This window comes from Podarcis vaucheri (assembly GCF_965113315.1).
Source record: "Podarcis vaucheri genome assembly, chromosome: 5".
Lineage (NCBI taxonomy): Eukaryota > Metazoa > Chordata > Lepidosauria > Squamata > Lacertidae > Podarcis > Podarcis vaucheri.
Window position 1 is genome coordinate 90,291,864 of NC_138763.1, and position 23,951 is coordinate 90,315,814.

A 23,951-nucleotide genomic window follows, 5' to 3' on the forward strand; every position below is an offset into this window, starting at 1 on the left:
CGATGTTTCTGTAGTAAAGTCATAGTAAATCAACCATACATCGGATTTACACCGGTCCACTTTTATTTTACTCCATGAAGGAAGGACTATCAAAGGGGGATGGTTTGATACAGGACGGCCATAATCCCTTAACCATACCAGCACATACACAGGAGCCCTACCCAGTTGGCATGGCAACCTTGATGGTCCCAGACAGAAGACCATCCAGGTCACAAAGGACTTGCATATGGGAGTGGATTCAACATGGACTGGAACAAAGGACAATGATCAGATCTTCCCTCTGGGGGCAGGAAACTGCCAACTCCCCTTTGTCCTCTGGAAATGACTCATGGGGAGGGGGAAAGGAGGAACCAGCCAGGTGACAAGATACTCAGGTTACTCCCACAACACCCTCCTTCAACCCCTCCTTTTTTGTGATGTAGTTGTGATGTGGTCTTAGGGGTGTAGTTTGGGGGATTAGTAACTAATAAAAGTTGGGGTCTTCTTTTGTTCTGGACTTCCATTTTGCTTCATCTTGTTGCGGGTGGGAGTCCTTTCGTGACAGTATTCAATAAAGGCCAAGCCTACAGGCTGCTGTTTTGCTCCAGGTTACCCTGGTTGGTGTCTTTGTTTTTGTCCAAGGGAGCCCTCAGATTCCTCCGTTAATACCCTCTTCCTCCTTAGCCACCCCAACACAGCACTGCAATGCAATGAGGAAGAAACCGCCTCCACCCTTCTGCTGATTGACAAAACATTTGTGAGAAGTGTGAGTGCAAGCAATGTGTCATGCAGTCCTTAGAGGGAACCCTCAGTGCCAGAAAAGGTTAGCTTCTTCTGTGCTCTCCCCGTCTCATCCCCTATCTGATCACCATTGGGCTATTTGCATGAAATGCCATTTGAGTGAATCTGCACCATTTAAGGAATGCGAGCATCTAGAACAGGGTCTCCAGCTGTTTTTGGACTACAGTTCCCATCATCCCCAATCAATGGTTCTGCTAGCTAGGGATGATGGGAGTTGTAGTCTAACAACAACTGGAGACCCAAGTTTGGGAAACCCTGATTGATACATTAAAGAGCTACAAGTGTTTTCCATAACTGCAGAATGAGGCTCACAACTAGGAAAAAGTATATACAGTGGTACCTCGGGTTAAGTATTTAATTCGTTCATTTATTTAATCGATTACATTATTCCCCCCCTTTATTCCCCCCCTCAACCCTCCCTCTCACCCCCACCAAGGACTTCTCTCAGCTCCCCTCCCTGATTTTTTTTACATATCTTGTTTTCTGCACGTTATAAAATTGTACATACTCTTGCTTTATCTATCATATGTTCAACTAATAAATTTGTGAATGTTTATTCAAAACCTGCCAAAGCGTCCAGTTCGTTTTGTTGTCTTTTTTAATACAGTGGTACCACGGGTTAAGTACTTAATTTGTTCCGGAGGTCCGTTCTTAACCTGAAACCGTTCTTAACCTGAAGCACCACTTTAGCTAATGGGGCCTACTGCCGCTGCGCCACCACCGCACGATTTCTGTTCTCATCCTGAAGCAAAGTTCTTAACCTGAAGCACTATTTCTGGGTTAGCGGAGTCTGTAACCTGAAGCGTATGTAACCTGAAGCATATGTAACCCGAGGTACCACTGTAATTGCATCCCGGAGTCTGTCTTCTGGAAAATAGGCTTTCACCATATCTTTCTTTTTCTCAGTATGCCATGCAAACTTTATTGAAAGGTGAGCATGATCTTTGAATACGAGGCATATGTAACAAGCATTAAAAACTGAAATTAAAATAAAGGCAACCACCTTTTTGATATGGACGCAGCGGCAGAGATACGGGGGGCATATGGGGAACTGCAACTTTTAATGGCATCTTTGTGATCAGGTTTGTTCACAGGAACCTGAAAATGAACAGACACCAGATAATCTAAAACAGCTCTATTTCGTACAGACTAAAGATGGCTGCTTACAGTATACATCACATCAGCCACAGACAGGAAAACTTGTTGGGAGCAAAAAGAGAGTCTTAGTATTGCTTAGGAAAGCACTCCCAGGCAAGGAGAACAGCCCAGGGTTCGAGTTGGCAAAGTTAGCTCAGTGGGCCGCAGAGGCAGTCGCAGAGAGCAAAGAGTCTCAGCTGCTGTCACATATAACTACATCAAGCTGAGGGGCTGGCCCATTGACTTTTAATGGATCCACGGTACAGAATTGCAAGCTGAATTTTGGTTCTGCCTCATACATTCTTAGCAAATGCATGAGTTAAGTTCCAGCAGTAAAGCCTTCATTGCTGATGATAATGGACAAAGTGTAAAGAAGCCAGCTGGAGCTACTCATTTCAGGTGCACTGTTTTGTGACACTGCAACCCTGTGGGAGGCAAGGAGGGAATTATCTTTTTGGCTGGTGACAGGGTAGCACCACTGGAAGATTTCCTGAAGGTCCCGGAAGGAAATCGACCCCGAACCTGTCTTTTCCCATCCCTGGGGTTCACAGGGACCAACCAAATTGGCATCTGCAGGAGATTGGTCTCTTCATTTGTTGTAGTTGTTGTTGTTTAGTCGTTTAGTTGTGTCTGACTCTTCGTGACCCCATGGACCAGAGCACGCCAGGCACTTCTGTCTTCATTTTTCAATGCTGCCCATCTGGTGATGTCCATGTGTAGAATCGTCTCTTGTGTTGTTGGAAAAGCGTGTTTGTGATGACCAGCTTGTTCTCTTGACAGAACTCTTTATTAGCCTTTGTCCTGCTTCATTTTGATCTCCAAGGCCAAACTTGCCAGTTGTTCCTTTTATCTCTTGATTCCCTACTTTAGCATTCCAATCCCCTATAATGAGAAGAACATCCTTCTTTGGTGTCACTTCTATAAGGTGTTGTAAGTAAATAGACTTGGTCAATTTCAGTTTCTTCAGCACCAGTAGTTGGTGCGTAAACTTGGATTACTGTGATGTTAAAAGGTCTGCCTTGGATTCGTATCGAGATCATTCTATCATTTTTGAGATTGCATCCCAGTACAGCTCTTGCTACTCTTTTGTTGACTATGAGGGCCACTCCATTTCTTTTACGGGATTCTTGCCCACAGTAGTAGATATACTATTCATGGTCTTTTCATGGTGTCCTACAACTCTTGAAAACATAAAAGGACCCTAGTGACCACCAAGAATGGCAAGGCTGGCCAATAAAACTATATTTAGTTTTATAGTTTCAGCTAGAGGTGTACATTAACCCTGAGTGGGGGCTGAATAAGGCAAATTGAGATGATTTGGGGGTCCGCCTCTCAAATCAAAGTACAATGTCAACAACCCCCTCTCTGAGTCGAAGCAGGGACAAAGTCTTTATCTGTTGCTCTATATCTGTACTTTTCTGCGTCGAACAGTTCTATATTTTCCTGTATTGCTATATTTCTCTATGTCTATGGGCTTTGCAAAATTCAGCTTTGAAATAAGTGGAGCACTGACAATGTCTGTATTATAATTTTTTTTAATTAAAGCACAGCAGCGTTTTGTTTTTGTTTTTTAAAAGTAGAAGCTTAATTTAAGTTTATTTTAAAATTCCAGGTTACTCTGCTCTAACAACAACAACAAAATCAAACACAAGGTCTAACACAGAACACACCGGGACACGGGTGGCACTGTGGGTAAAACCACAGTGCCTAGGACTTGCCGATTGTATGGTCGGCGGTTCGAATCCCCGCGGTGGGGTGAGCTCCCGTCTTTCGGTCCCAGCTCCTGCCCACCTAGCAGTTCGAAAGCACCCTTAAAAGTGCAAGTAGATAAATAGGTACCGCTTTGTAGCGGGAAGGTAAACGGCGTTTCCGTGTGCTGCGCTGGTGCAGGCTCACCAGAGCAGCAATGTCACACTGGCCACGTGACCCGGAAGTGTCTGCGGACGGCACCGGCTTCTGGCCTCTAGAGTGAGATGAGCGTACAACCCTAGAGTCTGACAAGACTGGCCTGTACGGGCAGGGGTACCTTTACCTTTACCACAGAACACAAATAAGTAGTGGAGAGTGAAGACTGATGTAAATCAATTATCTCTTCATTGTCATAAAGCAGGGAAGGGCAAAAGACAGCACCCCATACACTTTACTTTCCCCACAAAAAGCAGCTGGGTCTATTTGTCTGCAATTTGGCAGGCTTAATCCACTCTGACGGCGGCTCCTATGCCTGTAAATTTCATCCACTTTGGCCACGATGGGGAAAATTATAGCCAATGTTAGCTTCCCTGTTATAGTAAATGGGGACCAGAAAGAATTGTTTTCCACAGAGGAGCTTGGAACCCAAATTACAGATCAAAGCAAAGTGAGCATAAAGTGATCTGGGAACAGATTGGAATGTTTAAAAATGCACAGATACAAGGTGAATCTTGGGAACTGTACACCACCCTAGTTTTATCTCTCACAACTGCAGTCCATTTGTCAAGCAGTGACAAGTTTTCCAAGTCGTGGGTAACCATGTCAAAAGAAGGCTACTGTAGAATGAATTTACTAGAACTAGGATACACAACTTTCTTCTACTACCAGCTCTACTAACAGTGTGCAAAGTAGTGAAAGCTGAAGTGGAGGCTTTTATGGAAGGTGATTGACCTCCAATTTTTCAGTATTTTCTAGCTCATTACTTATTAGATAAGCATGGACAACAAGACAAATGTTGAAATATGAACAACAAACCACAAGAAACACAAAATCTGATTAGGATAAAACATGCTCTTTACATCATAGGCAACTAGAACTAAAGCCAATCTGTTTCAAGGAAAAAATATTGGGATAGAGTTCTAAATTTACAACCTTAGGAGCAAGAAGGGCCAGGGATATTCAATAATTTACCATCTAGTTTAATGTACATAAACCTAAAGGAGAGCTTCAGTTAAATGAAATGTATCATAACACTCCAGACTCTAAAGGCTAACTCAAAATCAACTTTACTCTGTTATGTAAAATAATAAAAACAAGAAGTGGACCCTCAGCTTATCATAAATCTTCCAGTTGCAGCAAGTATGTGTACTGCTCATTGTTTAAAACCAGCAGAAATACCTTGTAGATCATGGGTAGGCAAACTAAGGCCTGGGGGCCAGATGCGGCCCAATCGCCTTCTAAATCCAGCCCGCGGATAGTCCGGGAATCAGCGTGTCTTTACATGAGTAAAATGTGTCGTTTTATTTAAAATGTATCTCTGGGTTATTTGTGGGGCCTGCCTGGTGTTTTCACATGAGCAGAAGGTGTGCTTTTATTTAAATGCATCTCTCGATTTTTTGTAGGGCATAGGAATTTGTTCATTCCCCCCCCAAAAAAAATATAGTCTGGCTTCCCACAAGGTCTGAGGGACAGTGGACCAGCCCCCTGCCGAAAAACTTTGCTGACCCCTGATATAGATGGTATACAGTTACGTTTTATTGCAATAGGTTTTTTTATTGGTTTGAGCTGGTAGGGTGGCTTTGATTCTTAGCAAATGCACTTTTCGAAGCCATGCAGTCATGCATATCCATTGACAATCTGTAAGTCGCATAACGTCTTGCAGGCCTGATAGGGTCACGTGCTGCTTTTCAGCCAGGTGTCAAAATACCTGGGTAGTAGCAAAATCCGTTCCAGGATTGCTTTTATGAAAACCAACACGCAGCATTTGCTCCCCGCACACCATACGCTGAAAATACAAAATCCATTTCTGCGGAAAGTCCAGATTTAGTAGATCTGAATTTCATCTTTGTCATTATTTAAAAGCTGAGACCTGAGATGTACCATATTTTTCGCTCTATAGGACGCACTTTCCCCCCTCCAAAAATTAAGGGGAAATGTGTGTGCGTCCTATGGAGTGAATACAGGCTCCTTGGCTTCAGCGATAGCAAGGCGAAGCCTCTGAAGTGCAGAGGGAGGGCTCCCTCCGCGCTCTGGAGGCTTCACGTTGCTTTCGCTGAAGCCTAGAGAGCGAGAGGGATCGGTGCACAGCAACCCCTCGCTCTCCAGGCTCCAGGGATAGCCGCCTGAAGCCTTCGGAGCACAGGTGAATTCCCGCTGTGCTCCGCAGGCTTCAGGTTCCTTTTGCTGAAGCTGGGAGAGCAAGACTCTCCTGGCTTCAGCAGAGAGGGAGAGCTGCGCAGCGCCCCCTCAGCCAAGCGGGAAGAGAAATGGAAGGGGCTCCGTTACTCCTGCCGCTTCGCTGAAGGGGCGCTGAGCAGAGAGGGGGAGAATTTTTCTTCTTCTTGTTCTCCCACTCTAAAACAAAGTGTGTCCGATGGTCGGGTGCGTCCTATAGAGCGAAAAATACGGTAAGTCTGAAAATTCGGAGCTTGCCTCTGAAATATGAATATTACTGCTTTCATCGCTGCTCCAATATTAAATACTGAAGCCTCAGTGATTCCCCCCTCCTCAGATTCAAAATGTGATAATTGAAAAGGAAATGTTGCATTTGAAGTGGACAGAGGGGAAAATGAACACGTGAGAGTGCTGGCTGCCATTTCTTCCGAGAGATCCTAAAGATCAGTGGCGTAGCGTGGGGGGTGCGGGGGGGCGGCCGCACCGGGCGCAACATCTGGGGGGCGTGCGCTCGCACTCGCAGCTCTCTGCCCCCGGCTAAAATCCACGGGTTAGGGGGCGCAAATTTCTTGCCTTGCCCCGGGTGCTGACAACCCACGCTACGCCACTGCTAAAGATTACTGGTTCACCCACTTACTAGACCAACTAGAGCTATGATCTTTGTAAGTGTCTTTCCTGGGATCTCATACCAGCTGTTTCTGTTTCTGTCAGTGTTTGTTAGCTGCCTGGGCTCCTAATTCTGCTTCAGCTACAATTGCCAGACGAAAAGGAGATTCAGACAGCAATTGTATTCCAGAAATACAGTAGACTCGGAAGCAATTGTTATTACAATTGCGGTGGCAGTAGTGGCATTGCTTTTGTTTGTTACTATGGTACGTATTTTTGTGTTTTTCTATTGCAAACTGCCCTAGATGAAGTGTCGAAATTTAATTAATTAGTAATACAAATAATAATTGCAACAACATTTGTGAATGACCATTGTTTTCTCAGGTTGCGTGACTCCACCACTGCCACCAGTTCAGGTTCAAGACCAGTTCAGGTTCAAGACCATGAAGAATTAATATTACTATTACTTCTGCCCCACCCTTCCTCCCAAAGGAGTCCAGGGTGGCAAACAACAAAGCTGGAAAACAATACAATAAAATGTGAAATAGATTTTTTTTTAAAAAAAACCCTTTGGAAATTTATGCAGCGCTTCTTGGGACTCCGGTAGGATTCCAAACTGCACAACCTACCGTATTTTTCGCTCTATAACACGCACCAGACCATAACACACACATAGTTTTTAGAGGAGGAAAACAAGAAAAAAAATATTCTAAACGAAATAGTGGATATATGATTTTTGTGGTTCATGCTGTGGCCACAGACATGTGATCTGACAGTGAGTTTGGAGTAGCCCAATGCAAAAATCCTGAGGATCCATGCTTTGTAACCACGGAGGAGGGAAGGAAGGGGAACCATGGATCCTCTGCTCACAACTGCAGCAGATCCCCCCCCACCCGTAGGCATTCGCTCCATAACACGCACAGACATTTCCCCTTACTTTCTAGGAGGAAAAAAGTGAGTGTTATGGTGCAAAAAATATGGTAATTAACAAGGAGGGCTCTGTGTCTGAGCACTGCTGCTTGCGATGAGCATGTTCATGCCCCTGTGAAATAGTGCGGCCGATAGCTGGGAATTACATGGGGTGAGTTGAAAAGTTGGTTTGGACCCGCCTTCTGCAACATGAGCTTTAGACTACAACTCCCATCATCCCCGACCAGTGGCCATGTTGGCTGGGGCTGATGGAACTTGTAGTCCAACAACATTTTGAAGAGCACCAGGTTGGGGAAAGCTGGTTTAGATGCTCTTCACCTACTCCTGCCTATCTGTAAGTAACCCACAATGGCCGGGGAGGGCAGGGAGAACTTCTGTAGATCAGCCCTGGTCTCAATGTGCGACCCTTCAGCTTCCATTTAATTCTGCAGACTTCTTTCTGCATTCCCTTTGCCTGCATGCTGTGGGACAATGAGCAGTAAAGGTGACGAGTCCACACTGAGACAGTGACGTGTCCCCCTTGCTGTTACATATAATTAATAAATAAAGCACAGGGGGAGTTCTTACCATGTTGGCTGCTATGACAGGGGCTGTCTACAGTGCACTTAAGCATTAAATGACCAATTTCTGTCAGACTAACTTCCCAAACCCCCCCTCTCTCTTTCTCTCTCTCTCTCTCTCTCCTCCTTCTCCTTTCCCCGTTTGCTTTCTCACTTACAGAGCAAGTCTCCTCGCTCTCTGCACTTGGAGTTTTTCAGCAACTGATGGTTCCTGGTTCATTTCTGTGGAATTAATTGGTCCCTGAATGAATTGTTTTGACAGGGCAATTTATCATGTGTTTGGGTTGACAGTGCTGTATACCGGAGGGGTTCCTGGAGGGGAGGAGGGGGAGATGGGCAGGGCAGTGGATGCCTGTGCCAGGAGTTTGCAAAGAAAGGAAGGCACGGGAGGAGGAGGAAGAGGAAGAGGAGGAGGAGGAGAAGAGAAAGGAGGAAAGGCGACAACCGGGAGGCAGTTAAAAATAGAAAGAGCCACATTCCGTTCACCATCTCTTCCCCCACCCCACTCCATCATGTTGAACAGAGGAGAGTGTCCTGGTTATTCTCTCACCCTCTTGGCAAACGCAGACACTTCTCTTGCCAAGTTCCAGATTCAAACATGGACGGGACCCACAAGAGCCGGCAAAAGTTTTCTTGGCTGCCCGGGGTATATGTAGTTCTTTCTGGGCCCAATGTTTGAGTGGGCTCTTAGCATTCAAGTCACCAAGACCAATCATGAAGCCCTAAACCCTGCAGTGGCAGCCTTGGATTAGCACACGACTGAGTTACTTCTCATTTTAGAAGAATGTGACAAATTTGACAGCTGTTATTTGAGTTTGTTTGGCATGATAATCAGGGGCTTAGCAGTGCCAAGAGCATAAACAGTCAGATGTACCATTTTTAGCATGCAAAACTTGTGATTTATCCAGATTTGGCTTTTTCTGTTACCTAATGTTTGGATTCTCGATATTCTAAAATCTGTGGACTTACTGATCATCCAGCCTTATTGCCGATTGACAGACAGACATACTGACGCAAAGAATACTTGTCATTGACTGCAGCTTCCCCCCATCTGGATGAGTGCATGTTTTGCTGACTAATGTACAGAGTTTATTTTATCTTCCTTCGTTTGTCTGCATTGATATTCAGCAGCAAGCATTGCATGATGCTGTCAGGTTTCATCCTCGTCCCCATGGTGGAAAACAAGACTAAGAAAAAAGCAGTATGACTAACGATACTGATTACAGGGCGACGATCAAGCGCCCTTTGCAATATACCTTGAATCTTTCTTCCTCCTCTTTTTGAAAAAAAAAATAGGTGCAAGGGATTGAGTAAATTCTCAAACTTCAAACAAAAAGCTGTCTGCTATTTCACTGTTCAAGGAAGATGTTGCAGTGCGGTGGATGGCATTTAATAATAATAATAATAATAATAATAATAATAATAATAATAATAATTTATTATTTGTACCCCGCCCATCTGGCTGGGTTTCCCCAGCCACTCTGGGCGGCTTCCAACAAAGATGAAAAATACACTAAAATGTCACATATTAAAAACTTCCCTGAACAGGGCTGCCTTCAGATGTCTTCTGAATGTCAGGTAGTTGTTTATCGCTTTGACATCTGATGGGAGGGCGTTCCACAGGGCGGGTGCCACTACCGAGAAGGCCCTCTGCCTGGTTCCCTATAACTTGGCTTCTCACAGTGAGGGAACCGCCAGAAGGCCCTTGGAGCTGGACCTCAGTGTCCGGGCAGAACGATGGGGGTGGAGACGCTCCTTCAGATATACTGGACCGAGGCTGTTTAGGGCTTTAAAGGTCAGCACCAACACTTTGAATTGTGCTCGGAAACATACTGGGAGCCAATGTAGGTCTTTCAAGACCGGTGTTGTATGGTCTCGGTGGCCGCTCCCAGTCACCAGTCTAGCAGCCGCATTCTGGATTAGTTGTAGTTTCCGGGTCACCTTCAAAGGTAGCCCCACGTAGAGCGCATTGCAATAGTCCAAGTGGGAGATAACCAGAGCATGCACCACTCTGGAGAGACAGTCCGCGGGCAGATACGGTCTCAGCCTATGTACCAGATGGAGCTGATAAACAGCTGCCCTGGATACAGATTTGACCTGTGCCTCCATGGACAGCTGTGAGTCCAAAATGACTCCCAGGCTGCGCACCTGGTCCTTCAGGACCAGGGAATCCTCCACACCTGCCCACCTCCTGTCCCCCCAAAACAGTACTTCTGTCTTGTCAGGATTCAACCTCAATCTGTTAATCTGTTAATTCAATGTTAGTCATCTGCTAGTAGACCCATGTAACAAGTCCACTGATTTCAGTGAGTCTACTCTGTAGGCTTTAGGGCTCATCATCCACACTTCTGCTGGTTCCATTCTTAGAAAGCACGTGTCTAAGTGGTTTTTCATTTCTGCCCCACTTTCCCTGGGAAAACCTGCCATTTATCACTGACTCAGAACAAACTTCAATCCACAGAAAAACCAATGGATGCTTGTTCCATTTCAGCGGTAAGCATGGGGGTTACTCCAGGGGAAAGCGGTGGGCCAAGTGGAAGTGTGGACATGCCCTAGTGGGTATCGCGAAGACACAGGTGGCTCTTGGACTACTGCAATGCGCTCTACGTGGGGCTACCTTTGAAGGTGACCCAGAAACTACAACTAATCCAGAATGCGGCAGCTAGACTGGTGACTGGGGGCGGCCGCCAAGAACACATAACACCGGTCTTGAAAGACCTACATTGGCTCCCAGTATGTTTCCGAGCACAATTCAGAGTGTTGGTGTTGACCTTTAAAGCCCTAAACGGCCTTGGCCCAGTATACCTGAAGGAGCGTCTCCACCCCCATCGTTCTGCCCAGACACTGAGGTCCAGCTCCGAGGGCCTTCTGGCGGTTCCGTCATTGCGAGAAGCAAAGCTACAGTGAACCAGGCAGAGGGCCTTCTCGGTAGTGGCGCCCGCCCTGTAGAACGCCCTCCCATCAGCTACCTGACATTCAGAAGACATCTTAAGGCAGCCCTTTTCAGAGAAATTTTTAATGTATGACATATTAGTGTATTTTTGGTCTTTGTGGAAGCCACCCAGAATGGCTGGGGAAACCCAGCCAGATGGGCGGGGTACAAATAAATAAATTAATAATAATAATAATAATAATAATAATAATAATAATAATAATAATAATTTATTATTATTATTATTATTATTATTATTATTATTAACCACTGAGCCTCTTTGGCCTGCTGATCAGAAGGTTGGTGGTTTGAATCCCTGTGATGGGGTGAGCTCCCATTGCTCTGTCCCAGTTCCTGTCATCTAGCAGTTCAAAAGCACACCAGTACAAGTAGATAAATAGGTACCACTATGGCAGGAATGTAAACGGTGTTTCTGTGGTCTCTGTTTCCATCATGGTGTTCCGTTGTGCCAGAAGCGGTGCATTCATGCTGGCCACATGACCCGGAAAGCTGTCTGTGGACAAATGCCGGCTCCCTTGGCCTGAAAGCGAGATGAGTGCCACAACCCCATAGTCGACTTTGACTGGACTTAACCGTCCAGGGGTACTTTACCTTTACCTTCACCCTTTTCCTTCCTCCGCTTCAAATTGGATATGGTGGTTGTACACACTATTTGATCACCAAATGGAAAATTATATTCTATCCCCTTCCAACAATCCCCCTTGGAATGAGGTAGGGATAGCTCAGTTGGTAAAGAATGAGACTGTTAATCTCAAGGTTGTGAGTTTGAGCCTCACCTTGGGCAAAAGATTCTTGCATTCCATGGGGTTGAACTAGATGACCCTTGTAGTCCCTTCCAACTAAGGCAATTCAGAGGTGTGAAGGGCAGCTCCCAAGAGGAGTGCTGAGCAGTGGCGTAGCGTGGGGGGTGCAGGGGGGGCCGGCCGCACCGGGCGCAACATCTGGGGGTTAGGGGGCGCAAATCCACAGGTTAGGGGGCGCAAATCCACGGGTTAGGGGGCGCAAATTACTTGCCTTGGCCCGGGTGCTGACAACCCATGCTACGCCACTGGTGCTGAGGCCATTACTGTGAGACAAGCGACAGCGGCTGAAGGTGAAAGAGGCCAGCTTTGCATTCAGCTAGAAGTCCTCATTGGAGAACCTTTGGCCAAGTCTTTATTAGTAGACAGCAGGTGGATTTCAGTATTACCATGATTACTATGCTGGAGATGTAAATATTATTCTTTACCACTGATACTTAGTCTCTCGTGTTACCTTCTTTTAAATTAGCATGATATGGCTTAGAACACGAGAAGGCATTCACATATTCTGAAAATACTCAAAACTTGCATGTCCTGGCAAAATTGTCTTTCATAGAAGACCACAAGTATTACTTTTTTGAATGCTTGTAAAATCATTTAACCCATTCAACATCATTTGGATTTTTGATATAATTTTTTAGCATTTGCTTTTAAGTCAGATAGAATGTGCGTTTTAGGGGATGCGGGTGGCGCAGTGGTCTAAACCACTGAGTCTCTTGGGCTTGCCAATTAGAAGGTCGGCAGTTCGAATCCCCACGATGGTGTGAACTCCCGTTGCTCAGTCCCAGCTCCTGCCCACCTAGTAGTTTGAAAGCACGCCCAAAAGTGCAAGTCGATAAATAGGTACCACTGTGGTGGGAAGGTAAACGGTGTTTCAGTGCGCTGCTCTGGTTTCGGTGTTAAGTTGCGCCGGAAGCAGCTTAGTCATGCTGTCCACGTGACCTGTAAAAACTGTCTGCGGACAAATGCTGGCTCCCTCGGCCTGTACAGCGAGATGAGCGCCACAACCCCAGAGTCGTCTGCGACTGGACTGAACTGTCAGGGGTCCTTTACCTTTTTAGGATGCGCATTTAGCCCTATGAGATTGCTTTTGTTTTCACTGTGATCAGATGGAATCACAGTGGATCTCGCTTGCTGGATTTCATTGTATTGTTGTGAGCTGGTTTTTTCGGGGGGTGGTTTAGGCTGTATGTCTGAGTCCCTTCTCATTCCTGGATCCAGCAAGGGTTAAAATCTAACGGAGGATTCAACTGTTGGAATAGCCAGACCAGCTTCTTGGAAATGGCCCCCAAGTATGGGTCATAAATATAAGAAAGAAAGCTGCCCGAGGGGAAAGCCGAAGTTGAGTGTATGTGAAATATACTCGGAGTCGAGAGTGGATTTCATGCTCTTTATTCAGCTCATAGTAGTGAGGAGGAATGGAAGTTCCCCCACAATATCTGCTTTATATACATTATTTACACAATGGGCTGCACGTGATTGGCTGATTCCAGAATTCTCCTATAGGCCAATCAGGTTGTGGATTCGCTTCCACCTGGAGCTGGATTGGGTGGCTCCTGCGGACCAATCATACTGCTGTATTGTTCTGGGACCAATCAGACTGCTGCATTCTGAATCCTATTGTTCTAGGACCAATCAGACTGCTGCATTTTGGATCCTATTCAACTCAGTACATAACAGTATGAGAGCAGGAGGAAACCTGAGGGCGAGAGCCATGTCTGATTTCTGCTTGAATCCAAGGCTGTGGCTTTGGGAGAAGCAAGACCTTCTGGGGTGTTAATGCTGCGAGCCCCTCCATCTTAGGCTCATGTTGTGATTTGTGTAAATGAACCATACATCATAAAGACATCAGTGTCTCTGCTGTCCCTCTTTCCAAGGAAACTGGATAGGTGCCTGCAACCCCTGGAATCTCTCATTTCTCAGATGCTGGGGTGGCGTGCAAGAGTATTTTATGATATTGTTTCAAGTTCCCTGTTTTTAACATAGACACACACCCTTGCCTAAATAAATTCTGTTTTAGGGTGACTCATAAATATAGTTAAGAAACCCCACGGTTCTGGTCAGGACTGATGGTGTTTTTTTTAAATAAATATTTATTAAAGTTTTCACAGTATTACATAATGAAAAAGAAAAAAGGAAAAATAGGAAATAAAAAACAGTTAAAAACAATTCCATCTTTACATCACTTATCTTTCATTTACTTGTTTCCCGGACCTCCTCATACCTCCCTTTTTTGTATTCCAGTTCAATTTATTAGTTCAGCAATTTCTTTCCCTCCTTATTATCCTGATCTTTAATCTTAATATATTATAACATTAAATTTTTACCTATTAAAAATCCAATTTTTCCATATTCTTTTAAACCATTACAGCTAGAAACCACTTAACTTCAATCCAACATCATTCTAACATTCCTTAATTTTGCAATATTTCTGTAAATAGTCTTTAGGACTGATGGTTTTGAACATGTTATGTCTGAGGAAATACGATAGCAAATCTTCAAATACCTCAAGCGCTGTCACATGGAAGAGGGAACAAGCTTGTTTTCTCCTGCTCTGGAGGGTGGGACTCTAACCAATGGCTTCAAGTTACAAGAAAGGAGATTCCAACTAAACATCAGGAAGAACTTTCTGACAGTAAGAGACCTTCAACAATGGAACGGTCTCCCTCAGAAGGTGGTGGACTCTCTCTTTCGCTGGAGGTTTTTAAGGAGAGGTTGGGTGGTCACCTGCCACGGATGCTTTAGCTGAGATCCTTGCATTGCAGGGGGTTGGACTAGATGACCGTTGGGGTCCCTTCCATGATTCCACGATGTGTTCTGGGTAAAAATGGAGACAGCTTCCAAATGTTGACAAAAGGTCTGCTGCCCCCTCTGGTGACTTTGTCTCCTGCAGCGAGAGGGGAAGGGCAGCTCCACTGCCCCTCCAAGGGGTGGCAGAGCTTTTTAAGGTAAAGTAACTGGAACCTCTAGGGACACGGGTGGCGCTGTGGTCTAAACCACAGAGCCTAGGGCTTGCGGTTCGAATCCCCATGACGGGGTGAGCTCCCGTTGTTCAGTCCCAGCTCCTGCCAACCTAGCAGTTTGAAAGCACGTCAAAGTGCAAGTAGATAAATAGGTACTGCTCTGGCGGGAAGGTAAACGGCGTTTCTGTGCGCTGCTCTGGTTTCTCCAGAAGCGGCTTAGTCATGCTAGCCACATGACCCGGAAAAACTGTCTGCGGACAAATGCTGGCTCCCTCGGCCTATAAAGCGATATGAGCGCCGCAACCCCAGAGTTGTCCACGACTGGACCTAAAGGTCAGGGGTACCTTTGCCTTTGCCTTAACTGGAACCTCTGCCGCTTCATAGGAAAGGAGGAATCTGTCAGTTTCAGTATCTCTTAAGTTTCCCATTTTTGCCATGTTAAGTTGAGTTAACATTAAATAACCATGGAACACGAACCTGTAAAGCAGCTTGGTCAGTATAATGCTGACTGCACAAGTGAAGAACCTCACTTTATATTCTTGGTCAGAGAAGAGTTTTTGGAGGAAATGGCACTCGGTTAATATTCTGTCTGAGCATTGTGAGCTTGAGAAATTCACCGCTTGAGCTTGGGCAGCCTCTCCAGGTAGAGGCAAGAGGAGTCCCCCGAGTGCAGCATGCATACTATTGCTTTGGGTTTTCTGCACAAATTCTCCACATCCCCCAAAGCAGGAGAAGTTTCCTTATCAGATGGAAGGGTGGACTCATTCACCTAAGAGGGAAATTCAAGAGTGGCTGTGGGATCAGTTAAACAGGGAATGTTCTCCTTTCCCCCCGAAACACTGAAGTGTCCCGTTGTACTGATATTTTCTTTTTCTTTTTTTAATGATATTTATTAAAGTTTCAAAAAAGGTTACAAAAATAAGAAAAGGAAAAAATAGAAAAGAGAAGAAAAAATACAAAATACAGAAAAATAAAAACATTTAAAAACAAATCAAGTCTTTCATTTACTTGTTTCCCTGACCTCCTCACACCTCCCTTTTTTGTATTCCAGTTCAGTTAGGTAATTCAGCAAATCCTTTCCCTCTTTATTTTTATCCTAATCCTTAAATTTAATATATTATATATATTATATAACTTTGGATTCTCTCCTGTTAACAAACCATTTTTACATACTCCTTTATAACAGTGCTGCTAAAACCACTTAACTTCATTCTGGCATCATTCTAACATTCATTAATTTTGCAATATTTCTGTAAATAGTCTTTAAATTTCTTCCAATCTTCTTCCACCAACTCTTCTCCCTGGTCTCTGATTCTGCCAGCCGTTGTACTGATATTTTCAGGTTGCTTTGCACTTGATGTGTTCCCAACACGGAGAGAGAAAATTATAGTTGTGAAGCATCGCTGTGAAGAACGGCTGCACCATGACTTGGTCTTCATAGGAACGTACTGCCAAGGCACAGTGATGGCCACCTTTCAGTCCTTAGGTGCCCCTGGGTCTATGTCCCTCTGGCTTTGGCTGCCACCTACTTTTTGTGGAGCTGTGTTGTCTTGTTCCATTTCCACCTGCAACCTTCTGGAATTCATCGGGATGGACAAATCTGTCAATTTCAGTTTCTTTCAGTTTCTCATTTTCCAAATCTTCAGTTTAGCTAAGCCCATTTCTGCATCAGTTTGCAGTTTTTGTATTTCCCGTAATATATGCATTACCCCTCATATCAAGGCTTTTTTAAACCTGGCACTCACCAGAACTCTGGCACCTCTCAGGTGGGCGCCATTGCCATTATAAGAGAACAAGGGAGAAGTTCAGGGTGAGTTCCGGCACTTCTTTTTCTATAAAAATAGCACTGTCTTATATAAAGCATTTCCCACGTTATTTTCTGTAAATAGGTGTGTGCATGCGCACTATTTGGCTGAAGAACTGCACTTCACAATTTGGAGAAGGGTGGATTTTGCAGGATAGCTGTGTTTCGGTTTGTACAGTGGTGCCCCGCAAGACGAATGCCTCGCAAGATGGAAAACTCGCTAGACGAAAGAGTTTTCCGTTTTGGAGGTGCTTCGCAAAACGAATTTTCTATGGGCTTGCTTTGCAAGACGACAATGTCTTGCGAGTTCCTGCTGGTTTTTTCCCCTTCCATCCTTTTTCTAAGCCGCTAAGCCGCTTATCAGCTGATCCGATCAGCAGATAAGCCGCTAAAAGCCGCTAAAAGCCGCTAATAGCGCTAATCCGCTAATCCGTCAATGGGCTTGCTTCGCAAGACGAAAAAACCGCTAGACGAAGAGAATCACAGAACGGATTCTTTTTGTCTTGCGAGGCACCACTGTATATTGATTTGGGCAGCACAGATGAGCCAGATTCATGTTAAACTGTGGAGTGTACCATTCTTTTTTTACCCCTGCCCATGTGGTAACATTATTGCTGCTCTCCAGTACTGTGAAAGGGACATGTTCATCTTCCTCAGCTGTGTTGTGACCAATGAGTTGGCTTTGAAAAGGATGCCGTGATGCAGGAGGTTCTGTTTCCTTGCCGCTCAGAAAAGCCCAGCAGAATAGGATCAGGCTGCCTATTGCATACAAACTGCACTGCGATCTCCTGCAACACCTCTGTCCTCCCACCCTTCCTCTCACGAGGAGGACAGATTCTGTTAAGGGGGTCCCCGGGACTAGAGGGCTGCACTGCGTGACTGGCAAGCATCTTCTGATATGCCTAAATGAGGCCAGCCAATCGGAGGAGCCCATTCCACTGCTCTTGTCATCTGGCATTGCTTGCAAAATATGCATTTGATTGGCAGGTGCATCAAAGTTCACAGTTTACTGGGTTTTGCAGAAGAGCCGGATCTGCCAATTTAGACAGGGGAGTGACACAAAACTTTCCATCTAAACGGACTAATTTCACCATAGGGAATTTCCCGGCAGAGCGTGCCAAGGCGGGTGCAAGCCAGCCTTATTTTTTAACAAGGAGTGAATGACAAATGCAAACGACAGTCTGGGCCTGACGGAACATCAGCATTTGACACTTTACACAGGGAGCGTGAAATAAACAATAGGCAGAGAAATTGAATTAGAATCGGCTGAGCATCCATGGTATGGGTGGGGGTAGGGGGAAGAGAAGGAAGAAATTAAGGGGAGAGTGGGAATGGGGAAAGGTGGGTGAAGCTGCCACCATTTTGATCTGTACTGCTGGGACTTTCTGTGATTCCACCTTGAATTTCCGCTCTAAGACAGGTATGGCTGCCCAATAATCCTTTGTTTTATTAACCGAAAAAAGGGGGTGAAGGAAAGAAAGGGTGCTTCTGGCCCTTAAAGTTATAAGGGTACTTGAAAAAGGAAGACAATTTGTCCCTTTCCCCTTTGTTTTTACTGCTGTTACATCTACATTTGAAAGCACACACCCTGAACTCTGATAGGCCCTCAGGAATGCTTGTAACACTATAAAGGAGAAATAATACAGACTCTCTAAGTGTCCCCATTTTCCAGGGACAGTCCCAGATTTACAGAAGCCATCCCAGTTTCTGATTTGATAGTGGAATGTCCTAATTTTCCTTAGGATGTCCCTATTTCCATCATGGAAATGTTGGAGGGTATGCACCCCCCCATCAAGGAAATAAGTAACTATACAATCTTTAGAAGACATCTGAAGGCAGCCGTGTATAGGGAAGTTTTGTAATGTTTTATACGGCCTTGGTCCAGTATACCTGAAGGAGTGTCTCCACCCCCATCGTTCAGCCCGGACACTGAGGTCCAGCTCCGAGGGCTTTCTGGCGGTTCCCTCACTGAGAGAAGTGAGGTTACAGGGAACCAGACAGAGGGCCTTCTTGGTAGTGGCGCCCGCTCTGTGGAATGTCCTCTCATCAGATGTCAAGGAAATAACTATCTGACCTTTAGAAGACATCTGAAGGCAGCCCTTTTTAGGGAAGATTTTAATGTTTGAAGTTTTATTCTGTTCTTAGTGTTCTGTTGGGAGCCGCCTAGAGTGGCTGGGGAAACCCAGACAGATGGGCGGGGTATAAATAATAAAAAATATTATTATTATTATTATTATTATTATTATTATTATTATTATTGATAATGGAAGCCACCCAGAGTGGCTGGGGTAGCCCAGTCAGATGAGCAGGGTATATTAATATTAATATTAACATTATTAATAATTTAATAGGGGGTTCCTATTTTCATCAGAGAAATGTTGGAGGGTATGAAGTCATAGAACTATGCTCTGTGATCAACTTTTCAGGCAAAAGGTGAATTGGGCCTCCCCGAACAGACTAAGCATAGCGACAGATAATGTATTCCCTGAGGCAAGGATGGGGAACTTGTGGCTTTTTGACGACCCTGAACTACAACTCCCATCATCCTTAAACATTCGCTGTGCTGGCAGGGGCTGATGGGAGCTGGAGTCCAACAATGACGGGAAGGTCACAGGTTCCCCATCCTTGCTCTGCTGCATATCTCTGCCCATGCCACCTACTAGACCAAGAGGTCTAGGTGAGAAATCCGCATGTCTCTGAGGCCAACACTGAAAAGACAAGCAGCAAGTACTGTATTTTTTGCTCTATAGGACACACTTTTCCCCCTCCAAAAATTAAGGGGAAATGTGTTTGCGTCCTATGGAGTGAATGCAGGCTCCTTGGCTTCAGTGATAGCAACGCGAAGCCTCTGAAGAGCAGAGGGAGGGATCCCCCCGCGCTCTGGAGGCTTCGCGTTGCTTTCGCTGAAGCCTGGAGAGTGAGAGGGGTCAGTGCGCACTGACCCCTCTCACTCTCCAGGCTTCAGGGATAGCCGCCTGAAGCCTTCGGAGCACAGGCGATTTCCCGCTGTGCTCCGCTGGCTTCAGGTTCCTTTTGCTGAGGCCGGGAGAACAAGAGGGAGAGCTGCGCAGCGCCCCTTCAGCCAAGCGGGAGGAGAAATGGAAGGGGCTCCGTTTCTCCTGCCGCTTGGCTGAAGGGGCGCTGAGCAGAGAGGGGGAGAATTTTCGTTTCTTGTTCTCCCCCTCTAAAACAAGGTGCGTCCGATGGTCAGGTGTGTCCTATAGAGCGAAAAATACGGTAAGTGGGAAGGATTTTCTGCCTCTGTGCATTCCCAATAGCAGCATCACTTCTTTGGAGTTCTGTGCTAAGGCTGGCCTTTACTTAGCACCCTGAAAACATTATAATGGCTTAACTACCTGGAGCGAGATGAAAGCCACCATGGGCTGCCAAATATACTGATGTCATTGGGAGATAACTGGGTTAAAGTCAACAAACGAAAGCACCCATCAAATCAGCCCAACAAACAGCTGCTCCTCATACTGAGCCATGGCTGAAGCGCTGGAATTTTACGCCTATTAAACTGCTCATACCAAGCAAATTTGGGTTGGCTGAGTACAACCAAAGCCCTGATTAGCCAATCTATTAATTTAGGGGTTAACCGTACAACAAGCCACCAGCTGCTTTTGCTGTGTTGGTTTTTCATGCACTCCCAAACTTTGATTTCTGATTTGCTGCCACGTTTCCCAGATTCAAACAGCTACCCTTCTTCCTTCCTTCCAGGTGAGGACTCTGGCATTCCTTCCTTTTGCCATGAAACTTCCATGATTGCCTTGGGTCTGTTGGCTTAGCTTTCAGTCCTGCCTGGATCCTCAGTGATAGTTCCAAACCCTCCAAGTGTCCCTATTTTCCAGGGTCAGTCCTGGATTTAAAGAAGCTGTCCCGGTTTCTGATTTGATCCCAGAATGTCCCGCTTTTCCTTACGACATCCCTAGTTTCATCAGAGAAATATTGGAGGGTGCGGTAGGACACCCCAATTTTTACTGGAGAAATGTTAGAGGGTATGGAGTTATGCAAGCCAAGGAGACCTTTAGATGACATCTGAAGGCAGCCCTGTATAGGTAAATTTGTTTAATGTTTTGTTATGTACCGTATTTTTTGCTCTATAAGACTCACTTTTCCCCTCCTAAAAAGTAAGGGGAAATGTGTGTGCTTCTTATGGAGCGAATGCAGGCTGCACAGCTATCCCAGAAGCCAGAACAGCAAGAGGGATCGCTGCTTTCGCTGCACAGCGATCCCTCTTGCTGTTCTGGCTTCTGGGATTCAGAATATTTTTTTTCTTGTTTTCCTCCTCCAAAAACTGGGTGCGTCTTGTGATCTGGTGCGTCTATTTATAGAGTGAAAAATATGGTATTTGTATATGTTGGAAGCTGCCCAGAGTGGCTGGGGCAACCCAGTCAGATGGGCAGGGTATAAATAATAAAATTATGATGATGATTATTGTTGTTATTGTTGTTATGGAATAGGACACCCCTATTTTCATTGGAGAAATGTTGGAGGGTCTGTAGTTCTGTTTCTGTCCTGATGCCTTATGGACTTGCGATCTTGAGTGATGGGCATTCATCCTCATCCGGCATCAATTCAAGGAAGGCCTTAGGATATGCGGCTACTTTTTATTTGCTGTATTTATTATGTCCTGCCACGTGACACTCAGGAAGCATGCAGTGTGAGGACATGGTCTTTTGTAGCTATGCCTCTGTGTGAGATTTTACTGTTTGGCCGGGGATACACATCCTCTAGACCACTGACAGGTGGCCCTGAAAATGCCCTGTAAGTACACAAGACAACCTAGAGAATTCAGGACTTTCTCCCCAGCCAGTTTGGAACATCAGGCTAACAACTTATGCCAAAAGGTGGCTGATGGAAGCCAATATTTAACAGTGTTGCCACAGTTTTAGTTAATCAGAGAAGGGATGGAAATCCCCATAAAGGAGAATGGAAATTAGAGCTGAATGCTTTAATCAATCCATCCATGTAATTACTGGCAAAATTCATCTGGAACTTATCTTGTGATTCAGCAAATAGGGGTTATGCCAACTTTTGCAAAGTAGATTCCATGCTCAGTGCATTTTAAACCATTTAATTTCCCAAATAAGAAAGAATTTGTTGATATCGTATAGTGAAGCGAAAGCATTGCCTTAACTAAATTGGTTAATAAGGACGGTTGGACTTCAGTACTTACATATATTTATTTTCCTTGGTTCATGAATTCATTAGTAAGGTAAAGTGAGGTGGTTAATCAACAAAAAACCAAACAAAGCCCTTGACAGCTCTAGTTTCAATATTTACTGCTTGTGTGAACACTTTCCCCCTCTAAGTGTTAAAGGTTAAGATCAGGCTCTCGTCAAGATTGAATTTTAATGAATGCAGAATCTTGTTTCCAATCTACTACTGTTCAGTGGAACAATTGGATTCTCGACAACTGCAATTCATACTATTTTAAAATAATGGGTGCAACATCATGCTGTTAGTTTGTGAGGGAAGGAATGCAAAAATTAATTTTATCTGTATCCAGTACTTCACATGGAGAGCTTTCGATGTGGTGGTAACATCTTTGATAGCTATGGTGGAGTGCCATTACCGTCTAAATTTCTTAATTACATTTTTGCACCACAGTTTCTGAAATGAATCCAGGGTAGCAGGCTCTTTTGCCTCTGTTTCCTCACTACACTCTAATTGCATTAGACAGTCATTTACCAGGTGAGTTTAATGGCTACCAAGGGATCAGGGCCATAGGCACAGAGGGACTAGCCTGTTTTTTCCCCTCCGGAGAGGCGCCATTGAAGCTCCCTGCCTGTGTGTATGCAAATGTGTGTATGGTGTGTGCATGAAACTGGGTCTTTGATCCAGGTGAAATAAAGCCTAGTTTTCTCCCCTGTCAGGGATTTGCATCTGGGTGTCCCTATATCAGACTGGTTCTTTACAAATGTGACCCATTGTAGCTTATAGCCTCCATGGGGGCTGGAATGCTAATGTGATCGTAGAGAATCCTAGACCCAACAGTTTTCCAGATTTGGCCATTAGTATCCTTTGCTTTTGAGGTATGCGGGTGGCACTGTGGGTTAAACCACAGCGCCTAGGGCTAGCCAATCAGAAGGTCGGCAGTTCGAATCCCTGTGACGGGGTGAGCTCCTGTTGCTTGGTCCCTGCTCCTGCCAACCTAGCAGTTCGAAAGCACGTCAAAGTGCAAGTAGATAAATAGGTACCACTCCGGTGGGAAGGTAAACGGCATTTCTGTGCGCTGCTCTGGTTCGCCAGAAGCGGCTTAGTCATGCTGGCCACATGACTCGGAAGCTGTACGACGGCTCCCTCGGCCAATAAAGCGAGATGAGCGCCACAACCCTAGAGTCGGCCATGACTAGACCTAATGGTCAGGGGTCTCTTTACCTTTACCTTTATCCTTTGCTTTGTTGGTGGCTTTGGAAAGAGGAAGTCAATGTGGACCCTCTAGATCAGCCTTTCTCAACTTTGGGTCCCCAGATGTTTTTGGCTTACAACTCCCATCATCCCTAGCTAGCAAGGCCAGAGCTCAGGGATGATGGGAGTTGTAGTCCAACAACATCTGGGGACCCAAGGTTGAGAAACACTGCTCTAGTTGTTGTTGGGCTACAATGCCCATTCCTTGCCCCCTGCCATGGTGGCAGAGGCTGTTGGCAGTGGCACGCCAACAACATTTGCAGAGCACTACACTGCTTGCCCTCCAGCCTAGGTGATCTCTAGAATGAGATACTGATTAGCAAGGTTGCCTCTATATACGAACTTTCCCACTACCTTTCAGAGGCTTGCTTCCTGGTTAATGATGGCTAGGGTGTTGAGCCAAGAAGAGTGCAAAGGAAGGGGCAGAAAGGGGCTTAATTTTCCTAAACGCAGCATGGAGCTCATTTCTAGGTCTGTACTGTGGCAGGAATAGTGGCAACAAAGGCCTTTTTGTTGCATTTGCACGACAGAGCTGCGGACGCTCCAAGTATCCCTATTTTCCAGGGATTGGCCCGGATTTACAGAAGCCATCCTGGTTTCTGATTTGATCCTGGAATGTCCCACTTTTTTTAGTATGTCCCTATTTTCACCAGATAACTGTTAAAGGGTGTGGAGTTGTGTGACCCCGAGCCAAGGAGTTAAGTAACTATACAAACTTTAGACTCCCTCCTTTCCTTCCCAGCCCTACCTTTGGTCCACCAATATTCCAGTCCTCTCGCCTTGGAAACTTTCATGAAGCATCTAAAATACCACAAATATATATATTACTGTTTAGACCTTCTAGAGTTGGGCTGCCCATCCACTTAAATTTGTGGTTAAAACTATGGTTTGTTTTCAACTCAGAATAGACCCTTTAAAATT

General features: G+C 45.2%; 1 long non-coding RNA gene across 2 annotated transcripts in view; it reads left to right on the plus strand.

Moving 5' to 3' along the window:
* Positions 1 to 23,951, plus strand: part of LOC309532885 — a 27,900-nt gene continuing 3,949 nt past the window's right edge. Inside the window, exons 1-3 of one of the 2 annotated variants that reach the window (XR_014220047.1) lie at positions 1 to 374; positions 664 to 802; positions 8,257 to 8,363. This is a non-coding gene — a long non-coding RNA (uncharacterized lncRNA). Of the gene's footprint in view, positions 375 to 663; positions 803 to 8,256; positions 8,364 to 23,951 lie in introns of those variants that run through there. The other variant, XR_014220048.1, reaches the window with a different exon arrangement.